General features: G+C 35.5%; 1 long non-coding RNA gene across 1 annotated transcript in view; it reads right to left on the bottom strand.

Moving 5' to 3' along the window:
* Nucleotides 1-13,286: 13,286 nt before the first annotated feature.
* Nucleotides 13,287-19,440, bottom strand: part of LOC137202966 (uncharacterized) — a 29,443-nt gene continuing 23,289 nt past the window's right edge. Inside the window, exon 3 of the long non-coding RNA XR_010932816.1 lies at nucleotides 13,287-13,749. This is a non-coding gene — a long non-coding RNA (uncharacterized lncRNA). The remainder of the gene's footprint in view (nucleotides 13,750-19,440) is intronic.

Raw genomic sequence — 19,440 nt, forward strand, 5'->3', positions numbered from 1 at the left:
TTCCCGTGTTAGGGAAGTTTTCAACTATAGTCTCTTCAAATATTTTCTCGGGTCCTTTCTGTCTCTCTTCTCCTTCTGGGACCCCTGTAATGCAAATGTTGTTGCATTTAATGTTGTCCCAGAGGTCTCTTAGGCTGCCTTCATTTCTTTTCCTTCTTTCTTTTTTACTCTGCTCCAGGGCAGTGAATTCCACCATTCTGTCTTCCAGGTCATTTATCTGTTCTTCTGCCTCAGTTATTCTGCTATTGTTTCCTTCTAGTGTAGTTTTCATTTCAGTTACTGTATTGCTCATCTCTGTTTGTTCTTTAATTCTTCTAAGTCTTTCTTAAACATTTCTTGCATCTTCTTGATATTTGCCTCCATTCTTTTTCCGAGGTCCTGGGTCAACTTCACAATCATTATTCTGAATTCTTTTTCTGGAAGGTTTCCCCTCTCCACTTCATTTAGTTGTTTTTCTGGGGTTTTATCTTGTTCCTTCATCTGATACATAGCCCTCTGTCTTTTCATCTTGTGTATCTTTCTGTGAATGTGGTTTTTGTTCCACAGGCTGCAGGATTATAGTTCTTCTTGCTTCTGCTGTCTGCCCTCTCTCCTTTTATTATTCTTGTACAGTCTGCCATTGTAATATTCATAATAGTTGTGAAAATGGTGTGCAGTTTACCAGAAAGAAACTACAATGCCTAAAGAGCTTCTCAAGGTAAATCTTATTGGTGTTCTGGCAGAGTATATATAAGACATTATTTCGGGATTTTAACATCTTTCCTTACCCACTTTAGAAAGGCTGACAGTCGTTTAGTTGTGGAATTGAATACCTTTGTCAGGGGCTGGAATATGCACTCAGCTGATACATGGATATAAACATGCGATCCCCGTTCCCAAGTCCAGAGTGGAAATGTACTTATATGAGTTGCCATTTACAACACTTAGTGATAAATCCTGAGGGTGGGGGGACAGACAAGGTGCACTGGCCACAATGTCAGCTTAGTGGAATAGAAAATATCTGAGCTCACTTTTAATAAAGGAATAGTAATTTGCTCAGAAAATAAGGAAAAAGAGTTCCCTAGCAGGACGAACTGTAAGAGCAATGATAAAAAGACCAGGGTATGTGTGGCATATTTGAGAGGTGAAAACTATTTAGTGTTCCTGAAGTATAAACAGAACATTTGTAGAGTCAAGATAGAAAGCAGGATAAGAAAAGCAGTCCTTAAACTTAAGTGGTCCTGAATCTATGCCAAGCAATTTAAATTTAATTTTGTAGGTAATGGGGAGTCATTAAGGAATTTTGAAAAGGGTGGAACTGGAAGTAGAAACCAATCCTAGGCTGACAAAAGTCCAAGGAAGAGGAACACAAAGCAGATAAAACAAAGTAACAGAGGAAGGTTAAAGAAATAAAGCTTTCATTTATTATTTAAGCAACTGCTTGAGAAGATTTACAAGGATGGACAAGTCTGCATGATTTTCAAGTTTCTAACTTGTGATACTAGGTGAATTGTATGCTATTTTGTTACATAGAATATAATAGATTCAAAGAAAGTCAGTGTATTTAGTTTTGAGGTAACTGATGGACCTGACGAAATTTCCAGAAGAGGCTTAGACAAAAAAATAATGTTGGCTCTTAAGAGAGGAAAGAGATATTGACTGCAAATAAAGTTGTTGGTGTATATGTAGCAATTAATGCCACAGGGTTAAATTCACTAATAATTTGACTCATCAATAAGTATTCATATATATCACAAGGTTATTAACTTTATATATTACAAAATATATAACGAATGTGAAAATAAAACATAAATCAACACCAATATCAATTTTATAATATAACCTCTATTCATTTATCATGCATCTAACCCATGATGTCTCATATACTGTCCATTTCTCAACACACATGAAGTCAGAAATATTTAACAAATCATTTAAGCACTTTGCAGACTTACAGTAATTCATATAGAACATAAATATCTAATTACAGTCAACAAAATCTGACTGCTTCTGTAAACCACAAAGAGATGTTTTTGACATGCACATCAGTTGTTAGGGAGCTATTATAATGTTCCTAACAAATAACATTATGGTCTTGCAGTAATGCAGTGACATGGATATAGAAAAACGAGCTCAGAGTAAAAGCACTTCTGTGTTTAAGAAAGAAGTTAGAAGTTAATTGAATATAATAGTAGCCAACAATTTTTATTTAACACCTGCTAGTCACCATTCTAAGCACTTTACATGTGTTGACTCATTTGATCCTCACTACAGTCCTAGGAGATAAATACTATTATTGCTTCCATTTTATGGATAGAAAACTGAAGTAAAAAAAGGAATCAAATTTAGCCCAGAATTTATACTATAGTAAACACCTTTTAAAGACTGGAAGTCTGGGTTCAAATACATGCTGTAATCTTCTACACTAGATTTGTGGTCGTTCCTAGCCTTTTGGTATACTCTACTATGTTCCATGAAGTAGTATCATACATATTTATAATAATAACTTTATCACAAATGAAAAAGCTTAATCCGTTCATGAATCCAAATCGGTAAACCTACACAGAGGTGGTCAAGAAGTATGTATTTTTTATTCTGTCATGTGAATGTAGGCTCAATAAAGATAGGTAGAGATTTTTGCTTATAACCCTGTCGTATCCACAGCGCGTAGAACTAAAGTACTTAGTGAGCACTTAAAATATATATTTAAATTAAGAAATGAATAAACAAATTAATTAAGCCATAATGGTCTGAAATATGGGAGAATAGTCTATTTTAATTGAAGAATATATATTGGCAAACACAAGTCTTTTCCTTTAAGAGATTACTGCATAGAAAATTTGTTTACTATTAACAAGTGATTAGAGAAAAAATAATACAATTTATTTGCAATATGCCCAAATACTAATGAAAGGCACTGACATAATTTTAATACAGGGGTTTGATTTCCAACTCCTCTTTAAAAATAACACTTTGTGATTGGTATGACTATACATATTTTTGAAGAAAATATGTACGCTAAAAGAAGATATAAATACAAAATTGAAAAGAACTTATAATGCATCATCCAGGGATAACCATTGTTAAACATCCAGGGTCTGAATATCTAATATCCACTCTATGAATGTGATTAAATTTCATTTAAAAAATTAGACTTAAACTATGTATATTGTTTTATTATCTTCTTTCTTCTCTTAAGAGTGTACCATCAAAATTTCCACATGCCATTAAATATTATTTGAAAACTTAGTTTTAGGGATACATAGCATTCCATTTTATGAATATATCACAATAAATCTGACTTTTGTGATTCCTAGTACAGTAAGTCTCCTACATATGAACCTTCAAGTTGCAAACTTTCAAAGATGCAAACGTGTGTTCACATGTCCAATCACATAAGTTAGTTCACGTGTCTGGCGTACGTTGTCATGTGTGTGCTTCTTCTACAAGTGGTTGTACTTTTGTGTACTTTACTGTACAGTACTGTATGGAGTACAGTAGTATAGTTTCTTTATTTCAAGCCCAGGATGTCCAGAAGCAAGAGTAAAAGCAGTGGTGATGTAGCTGTTACTGCTAAGAAGCGCCAGGAATTGGAGGCCCAGAGAAAGGATGAAGAAAGACAAGAGGAAGAACTAACTGAAGAACTGAAGAGCTTTATGATGCAGGAAAGGGAAAGGGGATTTTCTTTATGTGAGGAGACACTGTTAGTTTTTGAGGCACGGGACCCAAACGTAGAAAGATACACGAAGGTTGCAGCAGCCGTTCAGAATGCAATCCAGTGTTATTGTGTCATCTATGACTAGAGAAAAAGAGCTACTACCCCGACATCACTGGATCATTTTTTCAAGAAGGTAGATAGAATTGAATCCAGCAAGGAACCAAAACCTGTGCCATCAACGCCAGGCGTGAGTGAAACTGCAGTTTGCCCTCCATCTCCTATTGCTGACAATCCTTCAGCTCTACCATCTCCCACCTCCTCTCCCTCCTCCAGTCAGTAACTCTTCTTGCCTGTTCACTCGATGCCAGCCCCCGTATGCCAGCTGTTCTACTGTACTACTGTACTTTTCAAGATACTGTACTGTAAGATTAAAAATGTTTTCTTTATTTTTTGTTTGTTTTTTAAAGTATTATTTGTGTGAAAAGTATTATAAACCTATTACAGTATAGTACTATATAGCTGACTGTGTTAGTTGGGTACCTAGGCTAATTTTGTTGGACTTATGAACAAACGACTTAACGAACGCGCTCTCAGAACGGAACTCATTCCTATGTAGGGGACTTACTGTATTTCATTTTACTGATTTCTGTAAATAACACTGTGCAGACATTCTTACATGTAAATACTTGAGCACATCTCTAATTATATTTAAGAATAAATTAGGAAAGCTTAAATTTAAGAGGTCAGAGTTGATTTAATAATTGTTAGAGCTTTAAGAAGGCTAAGTTATAATAGAAAATGATACATTTGTGTATAATGTCTATCTATTAAGTAAAAAATGGCTTGCATTATTCTATATAAATATCATCAGGTATAACTAAGCCTTCTTTATTTCTTTCATTATTTAGTATTTATAGAGAAGTCTACTATGGATCAAGCAAATTGCTGGTCATAAGACATAAAATTAAATGGCAATTATGTGATAGGTTTTCATGTATTTATTGTCTTCATCTATGCATGCTTAAAATTGACGAACTATTGATTTATGGAAGTGTTTGAAATAAAATTGGATCATTATTGAAAAAGAATAAATTTCTAGATTTGGAATCTATCATTATTTTTCAGTTGAAATGACTATCAACTCACTAATCATTAAATGTAGATTTGAGCGTCATATAGAATTGCCTGTTTCCCTCAAATGTTCTCTAATTTAATATGTTTTCCTTTAATCAGTAAAACAATTACAGGCTTTATTGGCACAACTTAGAGTAATAGGCATTAACACAATAAAAGTTAAGTAAATAGAAGTTAATGATTATGATCAAATATTATTCTGCTAAGAGTAATAAACCTCTGCCTAGAGGTTTAAATTCTCTTTCATAACTGTTTGTTTACATTTATTTTAATTTTATAGTGTTAAATTAATTTAGACATGATTTTTGATCCAAAATCAAATTTTGCAACTAGACAAGCTTGCAAAATCAAGAGATCTTAAATCACAAATCTATGAAAAGCCTGATAGCTTCCCGAATAGATGGCGGAGATGAAAATTTTAAAGCGAACCTACAAGAATAAACCCACTTATAAATTCTCATGTAAAATTCAACTGAATATTAACATCTTCACATTCCTTAAATTTAAAAGCAACACATTTATTCACATTTTTACCCTAGAAATCATGATAAAATCAGACAAGATTTCATCTCAGGAAATATTGCACTCACTGTAGGCACACATGCTTTTATATTAGGAGCAGAGAGCAGAAATTTTTTTGCATGGTAGGAAAATTAAAGTCTGTCTGTAACACTCAACTGATACCTAACATATTATTTTCTATTGTAATTGCCTGGTTGCTTATCTCTTCAGGTGTGTGGAGCATTTTGAGAACTACTTATATAAATAATTTAATACTGACCCCTAAGTCATCTACCATTGACCACTTTTATCAGATATGTCCATGACTCAGTGTAAACGATTAACCCTCACATATGTCAGCATAAAATGGCCTTTTAAAACTTTCTGTATTGAAACTATGAGAACTGAGGACGTTTGTAGCAAGGACAGAAAAGGGGGAAAATGAGTACTTTAAGAAAAAATACATAATAAACCTGAATCAACAGATTAGTCAAATTAAATAATTATTTCAAAGAAAATAGAAACAATAAAGACATCACTACTTTGTATTCCTGGTAAACTATCCATTCAATGTTACTGTTATTTTTGAATTCTACAGAAGTGTCCAAAGTGTGCTCTACAGACTATTAAAGCAGATATGTAGCTGTTAATATTTTAAAACAAAAACCAAGGAGAGACAATCAAAGTTCTGTAGCCAAATAATTTGAGGAAACTTGGTTAAACAGAACTGTATACTTTTAATTGTTGTTTTGGTTCTGTAGTTTCTTTTCTTATAGTTAATATGTTTATGGGTACTGTAAATTCTTAGGATATTTGTATCATTTATTTACTGATATATAATAAACCACCCCAAAGCTTTGAATCTATGAATTTTTGAGCAGCTCTGCTGACCTGGACCAGGCTCCACTGACGTCTGTGTTCTCTCATACTTCTCTCATCAGCAAGCAGGTCAGGTAGGGATGGTCTACTGTCCTCAGCTGGGGCAACTTTACTGTGCTTCACATGGTCTTTCATCCTCCAATAGGCTAGCCTGAGCTTGCTCTCCTAGCAGAGGCAGAATACAAAAGAGAGAATGGAAGCATGCCAGATCTCCTGAACCTACACTTAAAAATGGCAAACATCACTTTCCCTGTATTATATGGGCCGAAGCAAGTCACAGGTGCAGCACAAATTTAAGGGGTAGAGAAATAGATTGAACCTTTTGATAAAAACACCTCTTGGTAAGAGTTATACTGCAAAAGATATGTACAAAGAGAGAAATGGAATATGGGGAATAATACTGTAACCAATGTACTGTACACTTTGACTTGGGAACCCCTTTTTTTTCACATAATGCCTTTCAAGATTGAATTTGTAGCTCATATCTCATAAATGCTAACATATAAGGATTTTATAATCCACCTTATTCAATAAATATTAATTGAGCACTGAGTCCAGTCAGCAACTAGATTTTTGGCACACAGGGTGAGTTGAGAGCATGTTCTCTATCTTCAAGATAATTCAGGGACTTCCCTGGTGGTCCAGTAGCTAAGACTCTGTGCTCCCAGGGCAGGGGGCCTGGGTTTGATCCCTGCTCAGGGAACTAGATCCCACGTGCTGCAACTAAAGATCCCACATGCAAAATATAAGACCCAGAACAGCCATATATCTATATATATATATATACACATGTATATATATATACATATATATATATATATAAAAGATAATTCAGTGCAGCTTTCAGTGGTTGCCCATGTAAGTGAAGCAAACTGTTGCATTGGTGTATTCCAGTAAACTACACTTAGTGTTATTACATACCTGTATTCCTCTTCAATGCTGAAGCTTGGCCATGTAATTTGCATATCAGTGGGATATTAGTGAGTGTGATGAAAGTAGAGGCTTGATAAGTGCTAGCAAAGAGGTTTGTCCTCTTGGAATATTACCTCTTGAGCCTCAGAGACCACTATCTATGGGAAAACTCAAGCTAGTCACATGGAAAATCTAATGCAGAAGAACCAAGAAATTGAATGGATATCCAGATCCAAGACCCCAGATATATGGTCCCAGTCAACGTACTTTAATCAGCTCCAGCCATTCAAGCCACAACATTTTAGGCTACAGTCATTATGGAACTGATACCAGCAGTCTCTGCTTTCCTTGCCTGAAATTCTGACCCACAGAATTATGAACAAATAAAGTGTTTCTTATTTTAATATACTGTTTGGGGTGGTATGCTATGTACCAATAGATAACTGTGAGAGAAATTGATACCAGAAGAGTAGTGCTGCTGTAACAAAAACCTAAATGCAATATTGGCCTTGGGACTTGAAAGCAGGCAAAGGTTTACATGTACATGGCATTTCTTATGGAAAACAAAGATAGACTCAGATGGAAGGAGAAAACCCAGAGACAACAACTCTATGGAAAAGAACTAGCCTATAATCAAGGACCATGTCCTGTCTCCCAAAAAAGGATACCTGGCTATATGGAGCTGGTTGGATTTTAGACTTGTTATGGACCAGTGACTGCTATGTGTTATACTTTTTTGATAGGAATGTGTGCTTCAGTTTTCCTATTATTATCTCATCATTAAATAGTGGGTATGTAAAGGCAGAAGACTTCCCTTTTTAGTTCACAGATTTCTGGATTAAGAAGAGTAATACCTGAGCAGCTGCATCCAAAGAACTATGTCTAAAGATCCTCATTTGTACCTGAACCTGATTCAAATGACAAGAGCCTAACTAAGCCTGATACCATAAGGAAATATGATGTTGAGGATCTTGGGAGGAGGGAAGTGTACTTTGCATATGGAAGGGCTGTGAATTATTAGACATCAAAGTATGGACTGAGGTAAACAGTTGCATCAGTTGCTGCCGCAAACCCGTACCTTTCAATATTCATACCCTTATATAGTCTCCTCTAATTCCAGCTGATTCTGGAATCAGCTGTGTATCTTGCTTTGGCCAATGGGACATTAGAAATACACTTGATAGGCACCAACACATTGGTTTAGTCCTCATGTAGTGCACCCTCTTTGGACTCTGAGACCACCTTTTTATGAGAAAGTACAAGCTAGCTACATGGAGAGATCACATGCAGGAGAACTGAGGAACCCAGTTAGTCACTAAAACTGAATCTCCAGACATCTGGCCTCAACTGAGCTGTTGTAGTCAGCTCCCACCTGTTCAAGGCAGCCCACATGAGATCCCAACATCACGAAGCAAGATGAGTTACTTCCATTGTTCCCTGCTCAATTTCTGACTGTAGAATCATGGTCCAAGATGTTACTGTGAGTCACTAAGTTTTGGAATTGTTATGGAGAAATAGATAACTGAAACAACAGAGTATGCTGCAGGTTGGTAGAAGAGTGAACATCATTGAGGAATCAGATGGATCAACAAGTATCAGTGCAGGTATAACAGAAATATTATATAATGAAAAGTGTGGCTGCCTCACAGAGACGATAGATAGGTAGATAGATAGATATAGATAGATAGCCAGCCATTGGTCTTTTCCTTTTATTGAGATAATTGGATAATTGAAACCTAGCTCTATGACTTAGAGATTAAACTGTTCAAGTGCACATAACCCACCAGGTCCTTTCACATTATATTGTAAAATTTAATCACATTCTTACTTGATTAGCATAGGCTTTATAAAATCTAGACAGTCATATTATAAGCAAGTTACATATGCCTACTTTCATTTTAATTAGGTTTACGATCCTAAAGCAATTTAATGAAAACTGGCAAATAAAGGGAGATGGTCTTATTCCAAAGAAGTAGATGTAAAGAGAGACTACACAAGAAAGAAAATTTTCCTAAAGAATTCTTTATTAAGAATATCTGTTATAAGGCACAGTGTTTTATATTTGGATATTCTAAGTTGCATCTAACCCTATCTCGATCTGAGAACATTTTAATATGAAATATTATATATCTAATAATTTGAGAATTACTAAAAATGCCAATGTGGAAGTTTTCTATGATTTTCTATTTCTTAAAAAAAATTTAACGTGAAATTTTAATATTTTTCTCTGTATGACTTACTATGAAGTTATATATACTAGTTAAATGATACACCTGTAATAGAAGGGAGGAAACGCATTAACATGTTTTCACTTAATACAAATTAGAAATCCCCATGTATAAAAATATTAAACAATTAATTCCTAAGTTATATCATATTTCTGTGATCTATGCTGATTGAAGGGAGGTTTTATGAGTATGTTTGTTTGTTTGAAACAATCCTATGGCCAATTGGTTAAGAACAACAACTTCAGAGCTCAATTTGCCAAGGTTCAAATCCTCACTCTGTCACTTCTTAACTGTATGATCTGTGTCTCTGATTCCACAATGTTAAAATGGAGACAATATTAGTAACTTTTTCAGAGCGTTGGTATGAGAATTAAATAAGGTAATATACATAAGGCAATCAAAGCAGTACCAGAAACAATATCACACGCAGTACCTAAGTGTAAGATATTGTTATTCTTAGCAGTTTAGTTGCTAAATTTCTCTTCAATTTAGGTAAATTGTCCATCCCAGTCATTCGTACTTCTTTGCGAATTGTTAATAATTTCTTTAAAAGGAAAAAGAAATTAACTTACCGACTGCCAAGAAATCTTTTAACAGCTTTACTATTAGAAGTAATGTATTGATTGATTTGATCATTACAAGCACCACTATGAAGCAGAAACTATCATCATCCTTACTTTAGAAATGCAAAAACAGAGCTTCAAACAGTTCAAAGAGGCTGCCCATGATATGCCCCTAGTAAATGATGAAGTCAGCACTCAAAGTATTAGAGCTCCAGAACCTGCAATCTTAATTATTATATTAAATGACCTCTGAACCACTCTGGATTATATAATTTCCAATTTTTTCTGTCAAAATCGGACCCTATGAAAATTATTGCCTCTAACAGTCTTCTTTCAACATCTTTATCTTTGCAGAAAACACAGAGAAGAAAATAATAGTGCATGAAAGAATCAACAGAAAATGCAGATTGGTGAAAGAGGAGAAAAGAACAAAGGGGTCCATAAACCATTGCAGTGAGCACCTGTGCTGTTCTAGGAACCGTGGATACCGGAATAAAAAAACTGACACTGAGAAGCTCTTTGCCTGTGAGGAGTTTGCATTGATTCCAGAGAAGTCTTGTAATGAAATGATGACAAAATTAAAGAATCAATACAAGTTAAATGAGTAATAAGCACTGGATAAAAGGTAAGGGAGAATCAGGATATGCCACACCAAAATATGCCACTTTGGCATACTGATTAATTTGAGCTGAAAGCAATTGAGAAACAGCAGATGCAGGAAAAGCTCTCTATCTTTCCTCTATCTGCCTAAAAACAGGACATAAATTTCCCGTGAAAAAGGTGCCCTCCCTGTACCAAGAGAAGAGAGCACTCTTTATCACCAGAGACAGAGTCGATGCCAAGATGATTCTGCATAAGCAAGCATTTCTAAAATAACCCTTATCTTCCATTAGTTTCCTCCATATATTTCTTAGTCACTTTCCCACAATTTATTGGCCCTAGAAGCCCAAACACCCTTTTTTTTGCCTAGTCACTTCCCTACAAGTTAATGCCCTCTGTTTAAATTGGTGCATAAGCTGTTAATTTGCCTTTTGTCAGTTTAATTCGCAGGTCCCAGTGACTTAACCTAAAAAGGCAGAGGAAAAGTTTTTCCTCCCTTACAAGGGTAATGACATAGAGAGGTCAGGGCATGCTATTTTGGAGACTGTACCAAGCAAAGCCTCTCTAAGTAAACATCATTTGTATTAAGACTTGAGAAACTAAAAACGTGTGTTGCAGGTAGAGGGACCAGCAATAGCTGTGGCCTGAAGTGAAAGGAATGGTGGTCTGTGCAAAGCACAATGAGACCAATGTGAATAGAGTGTAGTGAGCAAGGGGGAGAGGTGAAGAAGATAAGTTTCTAGAAGACAGAGACCCAGGGAGGGATTTGTGTACCAGGCTAAGGAGTTTAGAGTTTATTCTAATTAAACTAGAAAGCCACTGAACAACTTTAAGCAGGAGACTGACTCCATTTGATAAAAGAATATTTCGTGTCATTCATTCATGGAGGTCACCATGCATACCCCTCTGTGACAGAAATGCAAGGCAGTATGTGGAATCGTGTTTGTTATTTATTTTGTTAAGTGTAGAAAGGAAGCCTCTTATTGAAACAGATCCATGTGTCCAGCATAATATAGAACACATCTTCTGCATTGCGTTAGGTCTTTAATTGCCATTCAAACTTGTTAATAAACCTTAAATTTATTCTTTTCCTGAACTATTTTTTTCTTTTTGTTTAAAACTGTACCCTAATGTGATTTAGTCTTAATGATTTTAAAATGTCACAGGTGTAGTAAATGTGAAAATTATACTTGAGACATTTTTATTAGCAAACAGTAAATATTTATACCATTACAGAGTAGGGTTTTTTTTTTTAAGATCTGACTTTTAAGGTTGAATTAATAACAGATTGAAGCAGTTAGAATAAAGATAAAAATCATAAACTCCTAAGGATTTTGTTAAATCTCTATAGCCCTCTAAGTATACTTCAGTTTTTTTCTTGCTAATTAGCATGCAATTGGGACACAAAATGAAGGCTTTTTCTCTGAGCCATTGTGGTCCCTCTGAAGCTGCTGCAAAAATTGAATAGTTCAGAAATAAACCAAAGTAGCTTTCAGTCCATTTTCTTGGAAAGGTCTTGCCTGAGGGGGTAGTTAGAGGTGTGCCATAATGTTTGATTTTAATGCTAAAGAGAAGTTATTTGATTTGCCCAAGGTCATCAATTGCCACTACAAGAACTGAGAAACAATTCCAGCTCTTTACATCATTCACTGTATCAATGATTTATATCATTTTGTTCTGAAACTGGAAAACATAACAAAACTTCCTACTGGGTAAGTGAATTTTTTATTATTTTTCACTGAGATATAATTGACATACAACCTTATATTAGTTTCAGGTGTACAACATAATAACTCAATATTTGTATATAAATTGCAAAATGATCACCATGACTTGTCTAGGTAATATCCATCACGATACACAGTTACAGCATTGAATTTTCACTTTTTATGTGACTTTCTCCATTTTGGCGTACTATCCAGGGTAGTGTACTGGAAAGAGCACAGAATGTTGGGACAGGTAATCAGAAGACTTTAATTATAGTCTCAGGTACACTTACTAGTTCTTCCACTTACTATTGCAATAGAACATATCATCCTGATGCTTAGTGACTTAAAACAACAAAAGTCATTGTGCTATTATCACTCCCAGTTGCCGGGGGTTATTGAACTCTCATCTGGAATTTCTTACACCGTTGCTGTCAGATTGTAGCTGAGAATGGAGTCATCTCCAATACTTCTTCCCTCATGTGCCTGTTGATTGATGCTAGCTGTTGGCCGTATGGCCTACAGGAGGCCTTTTCGCAAGGCTTGAGGTGCCTCACAGCATGGTAGCTTTTATAACCTAACTTCAGAAGTCGCATAGCTTCAATTCTAGTCTAGCCAAGGGCCTGCCCTGCTTTGGGGGAGTGAACATGGACACTTGCATCTCTCAGTGGGAAGAATGTCGATGTCACTGTGTAAGAAGAGCATCTGGAACTGGACAGCTTGTTACAGCCATCATGGAAAATACACTCTGCATACTAGCTATGCTATCTTAATCAAGTTTCTGAATCCCTCTGTGCTTCCATTCTTCCATCTATAAAATAGAAATAGTAACTGCTTGACTTATTCCAAACTGGGGTTATGAAAGTCAGATATGAGGATGTATAAGAAAAGATGTAATAAACTTTCAAACACAGTAGCTGAAAGCTGTTATTAGGATATACATATTCTCTAACTTATGTGACAAGGAGGAGAGGATTGAAATCTTAGATTCCAGCTACTCGTCTAGAGTTATTTCTAGCTTGGCAATGACTTGCCCATATGAGATATGCAATCGAATTAACTAAATATTAAAACAAAAAAATCAAGCCCTATAAAGCTGATTCCAAAAATTCTGTACATGTACAAACTTAAAAATGAATTGTCATAAGAATTAAAATGCTTTATTTATGATAAAATAATGATTCAATATGCTGTGCAATTGTCAAAATCTTGGGAACTTTAAATTTAATTTTTCTAATGAAACAGTGCTTTTGCATATAACTTTTCTATGCTTCAGTTGTCTTCATCAGTAAAATTAAAATACTAGCACTTTTTAATATATATTAAATAATCAATTAGATAAAGTTTAGAATAATACCAACATCAGTGGTAAATATAATCTGGTATAAAAATTATCGTTGGGGGCTTCCCTGGTGGCGCAGTGGTTGAGAGTCCGCCTGCCAATGCAGGGGACACGGGTTCGTGCCCCCATCCGGGAGGATCCCACATGCCGCGGAGCGTCTAGGCCTGTGAACCATGGCCGCTGGGCCTGCACGTCCCGAGCCTGTGCTCCGCAACGGGAGAGGCCACAACAGTGAGAGGCCCACATACTGCAAAAAAAAATAAATATCATTGGAATTTGATTCTGAGTTAGGCTTGATCAGACCACATAGAAAGCATGAAATAATGACCAAATTTATGCCCCCTGCCAGATATCCTACTCATATCAAGGGCATATATTTAAGCATATCAAGGGTCTTATATTTGGATTTTTCTTTGCCTATGAAATCTGATGATAACACTTTTTAGTTCTGGCTTTCACTAAAGCTGTTTTCTAATGATTCAAATGCAGAAAAACATGACAAATACTATTTAACTAAGAAACTTAGAGAGTAGGATCATGGATCAATATGCGTGTACGTGCCTAAGAAAATAAACTGAAGACTATATAGTTTAGTAATTCATCGTCATTATCTTAGTGAACAATGATAGAAGGAAAAGAATTATTTTTTAATTAAAATCCAAACAATTATAATTTAAAAAATCATTTTGACTGAGCTATAAATTGATTTCTTTTTTCTCTAAATAAGTAAGCACAAATCATTCTAAAATAGGGAGATTGACTGCATATGCCATCACTTTTTTCAACTAAAATTTATACAATACCAGCAATACTAACTTTGAAGATTTTAAGGAATGTAAGTGGTACAGTGGAGTGTGATTAAAGGCAGCAATTTTCACAGTCATCTAAAAATATCACCCCTCACCAACAGTGATTCATTTAAAAAATATTTACTGGGCACCATAGTTTCTATGTGCATGGCATTTTTTCTTAGATCTAAGAAGACAGAAATGGAAGAGACACAAGCACTGTCCTTAAGGGACTTCAAACAAAGCAACATGATGATTTTCTATAAAGGAATCATGTGATTTAATTGTATAATTGTATTTTCAACAATTATCTTCCTATGGCAGAGACTAGTATACTGTTTATCAAACTAGTTGCATATTCTTTTTGGATACACAATTATCCACATTTTTCCCAGCCTCATTTGCAATTGAATGTGGCTTTGTGTCTGAGATTTAGCCAGTGGAATAATAGTGACAGTGAAAAGTACCACTTTCAGGACTAGACCATGAACTTCCTAGGGTATCATTCACTGTTATTCCTCACACAACCTGTTTGATATTGAAAAACAGTGAAAACTTCAAAGCTATGTGAAGATGATGCAAAACTCAAGAAGTGACCAAAATCACTTTAATGTTTCCCTCAGCTTGACTAAACTTTAAACAGGTTTCTTATTGACTGTAGACCCCTGACCTCCCTTTTCTTAGAGCATTTACTAGAATATTTGCAATCCAGTACTTCTCCACTAGCTGACCCTAGCACTTAAAAAAATCTCCCATCCTATGTTGAGTTCAACCTCTCCCTCCGATTGCAATAGTCTTGACACCTATTGCCATAGTCTTGAATAGTCTTCTTTGCCAGTTTAACTTTTCTGATGCATTTTCTTTTGGTATAGGAAAACTGGGTCTCTATATCACCTCATGGATTCCAACACAAGCTATACAGTAATACCTGTTTTGGACTTAGCATAAATGAAAAATCAATTATCTTGATTGAGCTATAAAACTTGGGATTTGTTGCTTAGAAAAATTAGCTTTCCCTTAGTTAACATAATCCCCACAATAATGCAAGCCTCTGAGGACAAATATCCTTTTTTTCTTATTCACCATTGTTGTCCTATAACTATGAGAACATAGAAGAAGGGACAAGATCTAATTAGGATGATTCAGGAAAGTCTTCATATAAGATAACATTGATTTGAAACATTAGTGAGAAGGAATTTTCTGAGAGTTGATGCTCTCCAAAGAGTGATCAACATATATGAAACCCTGGCCATAGAAGTAAGCATAATATATAGAAACTAGTCCTTAGCTATAATTAGGTTACTTAAAGGCAAGAAGTTTGCATTAGTATTAGATGAATAAATAGAGGGTGAATTTTAGTATCTGAATCTCTCTCTCACTGATTGATGAATTTTAAGGTTCACCAGAGCAATGGGTTTTCTTTGGACCAAGGATGAGAGAAAAAGGCAAAGAATCAGAGGACATGAAAATCAGAGGACTGAACAAATCCAGGAGGTTATTTGGGAACTTAATTTAAAAATCTGAAGAAATAATTAGGCCAGAAGCAAATACCAAAGCCAAGCTTATAGAGCCAAGAATATATGAATCACAGATATTAGCCAGAAAAATGTAGTTGGTTACTGCAACGGTTCAGGAGAAGTCTAAAGACCTACATTTGTGGCATTATGGTAGAGGAAAGAAACCAGACAGAAGATATGAAATCTGTAGAATTCTGTGATCAACAGACTTTGAGAAATTATAGAGAGGAAAATCCACTGGGCTTTGGTTTATGGCTTCTGGCCTAGGAAAGTAAACGACAATGTACTCATTCACTGAAAGTGATTTAAAAGGGAGCAACTATTTTTGAAGTAAAAAAAAAAAGAATTACAAGATCATTTAGGATAAATTAAATTTTGAAACCTTTATGGGCTATCCAGGTGGAATCCAATCTTCTTAAGTTGTCTGAAACTTGAATCATCACCTAGATACCCCATAAGAGTTTCAAAAAGAAGATGAAGGATGAAGAGTTGAGGAGTCTGGAAGTTTTTTTTTATTATGAAATAGGGGTGGTAGAGCACACAGTAGATTATAAAGGGGGTCATCAGTTGCAAATGAGTCAGTGACAGAGCAAAATAAAACACTCTGAACTTCAGTAATGAGAAAAAAACTGATGGCTGGAGGTGCTTGTCAGGGTCTGTGGATATTTGTTTTATATAAAAATAAGTCATGTACTACACAGATTAGGGTGCATGACACCTACTGGCATGGCTAGTGCAGTGAGGAAATTAGTCTTCAGATGCTATCCTTTTCACTGCCAAAAACCATCCTCAACAAAGTTACATGTTGGATTAGCCCAAGCTGAGAATAAATATGATATTGAAAGTAGGATTTATTAGATTATCTGTTTGATTCCTGCAATCAACAGCAGGTAATAAGCAGATTTTGAGTGAATAAGGCAAAAAATAGTATTTTTGATTAACTGAGAATTTAAGGGCAGTTGACATTGGAGCACCAGCTATCTGAACCAGAAAATGGTGGCCAGTGATCAATATGAAAGTTATTTTCCCCACTTGAAGATGTAGTAGGAGTGGACATATGATGTAGTAAGTGGGGTGGACATCGAACATACAGTACACACTTGACTTTTGTTAAGTTTGTTAAGTAATCATTGCACTCATTTTAGAAATGTTTTCACATGATTATTTTTTCCTAAAATATAAAGAAAATTTTTTTGTAATTTTTACAACTATCTCAGGGAGATTGTCAAACATTGAGCTGTCTGTAAAATTTTGTCAGCTCTCTTTCACTAGATTGATTATACAGTCTTCTAATTAAAGTGTTTATTTTCCTTTTTCCGTTATTAAAAAGAAGTCAAAACCTTGAGATTGAGAACTTGTATGTGAACTGTAAGATTCTCAAGCATTACATCTTAAGACAAAAGACTATTTATTGGCCTTTACAGAGTTACATATAACTTGTTTGAAGGTTTTAACTGGAAAAATGGTAAGAATATTTTGGAACCTCAGTCATCACAGCACCTTGTCAATAGACAGTGCTCTCTCTCTCTCTCTCTCTCTCTCTCTTTAAAGCTATCCATTGTTCTTCATTCAGGTCAAAATTTTAAAAGCAGGGTAAAATACAAAGTATATGCACTAGAAAACTATCAGTTATTCTCGACACTACAGTGCAGTGTTTTGTGAGGTGCTGTCAATTTTGGAATGGGTTACACTATCAGGAACTCTGGGAAATATTGCGATGTCATTTTATTTAGGAACAATTGACTTACAAAGTAGCTAATTTATTTTTAAATACAGCTGTGCTAAGGCATCAAATAAAACTAATTAGGCAACAAGATGTTTATTGCTCAGGCTCTAAAGACAAGCCGACTGGTTTCAAATTAAGTTTCTGTCACTTACTGGCATGTGACTTTGTTCAGGCTGTTAAACTCCTGAAGCCTCAGTTTTTTCACCTTTAACATTAGTAAAATAACAATACCTACTACACCCTACTTAAATAGGGGTTTTATAAAATAATGTACATTAAATGCTTTAAAATACATATTGTTTTTTAAATAAATAATTGAAGCTTTCATTGGAAGATGAGTATAACAGGGCAGAGGTGCGGGCTAGGAGCACAATTAAAGTACTGTGGAGAGGCACTTTAATCACTGGATAAAATTATTTCCTTTATCCTAAACAATATGGTCTAATTTATAGCACAACACTGTTAACTGACTCATGACCAGATAATTTTGTTATTAATTGTGAAGATCTGCTCAAATTGCACCATGAGGAAAACTCTTTTACTTTCTTACATCTTTCCCCCTAATTCACAGATAGTAAGCATCCCCTTCACTGTACTTTCTTAATGTATACCTAGTGAATTCCAAAAAGAGGAATCGATTCAGCAGCATAATATTACGGTGATATCTGCCATCAAAGAACGGGTGCTATTTTGACAGCAATTCCCCTGGTGGTTGATCATTTATCCCTGGTGACACTAGAAATGCAAAGCCATCAGCAGCCACCAGTTAAGTGAAAAGATTAGTAGAGCACATGTTCAACAAATAGATTTACTCTAGAAAGATCCATTTGAGTCCTTATTTGATTTTACACTTTCTCTATAAATTGTAGCTTTATTGATTCAAGAAGCTACATTTGATTGAATAAAAATAACTAAACATAATTTCTTCCATTTACATATTAGCAGTCAAAGAAAATTCTGTTTGAAGCATGTAGGAATATTGAGTTTATCCAGATGCAAGGTGTTAACGAGGCTTCAAGATGAATGTGTCAATACTAAATGTGTGGAAATGGAGTGAGAGTGGGAAAGTATGGAGTCCGATTAGTCAGCAAGTGCTAGAAGTAAAGGAAGGTCATAATAAAGCAGTGACCATTCGTTGTTCAGCTTTTTTAATTTCTAAAACTAGCTATAGAGAATATAATGGGAAAGCCCTTCAGAGACTGAGAAGTGGAGTTTGTACTATAACAGATGAAGCAAAAAACAGAGTAAGAGAGTGTTACAGACTGAATTGTGTCCCTCCAAAATGTGTTTGTTGAAGTCCTAACCCCCCAGCACCTCAGAATGTAACCATGTTTGGAGATAAGGTTTTTAAAGATGTGATTAATTAGGGCTTCCCTGGTGGCGCAGTGGTTGAGAGTCCGCCTGCCGATGCAGGGGACACGGGTTCGTGCCCTGGTCCAGGAGGATCCCACATGCCGTGGAGCGGCTGGGCCCGTGAGCCATGGCCACTGAGCCTGTGCGTCCAGAGCCTGTGCTCTGCAACGGGAGAGGCCACAACAGTGAGAGGCCCGCGTATCGCCAAAAAAAAAAAGATGTGATTAATTAAATTTTGAGGTCTTTAGCATGGGTCCTTATCCAATATGACTTGGTATCGTAGTAAGAGGAAATTTGAATACAGACATGCACACCCACAGATGCCTTGATCTCAGACTTACAGCCTCCAGAACAATGAGAAAGTAAATGTTTAAGCCACCTAGTCTGTAGTGCTTTGTTATGGCAGCACTATAAAACTAATACAGAGAGAAAAAGAAGAGGGCAAGGTTGGGGAAGGCAGGTATTCCAGGTCCTCCAAGATCATACTATGCCATCATCATCTCCTTCCTGCTGAGGTGACCCTTATTCAGTCTCTAATAGCCTAGATCTGCAAG

Source organism: Pseudorca crassidens, chromosome 11, assembly GCF_039906515.1.
Source record: "Pseudorca crassidens isolate mPseCra1 chromosome 11, mPseCra1.hap1, whole genome shotgun sequence".
Classification (NCBI taxonomy): domain Eukaryota; kingdom Metazoa; phylum Chordata; class Mammalia; order Artiodactyla; family Delphinidae; genus Pseudorca; species Pseudorca crassidens.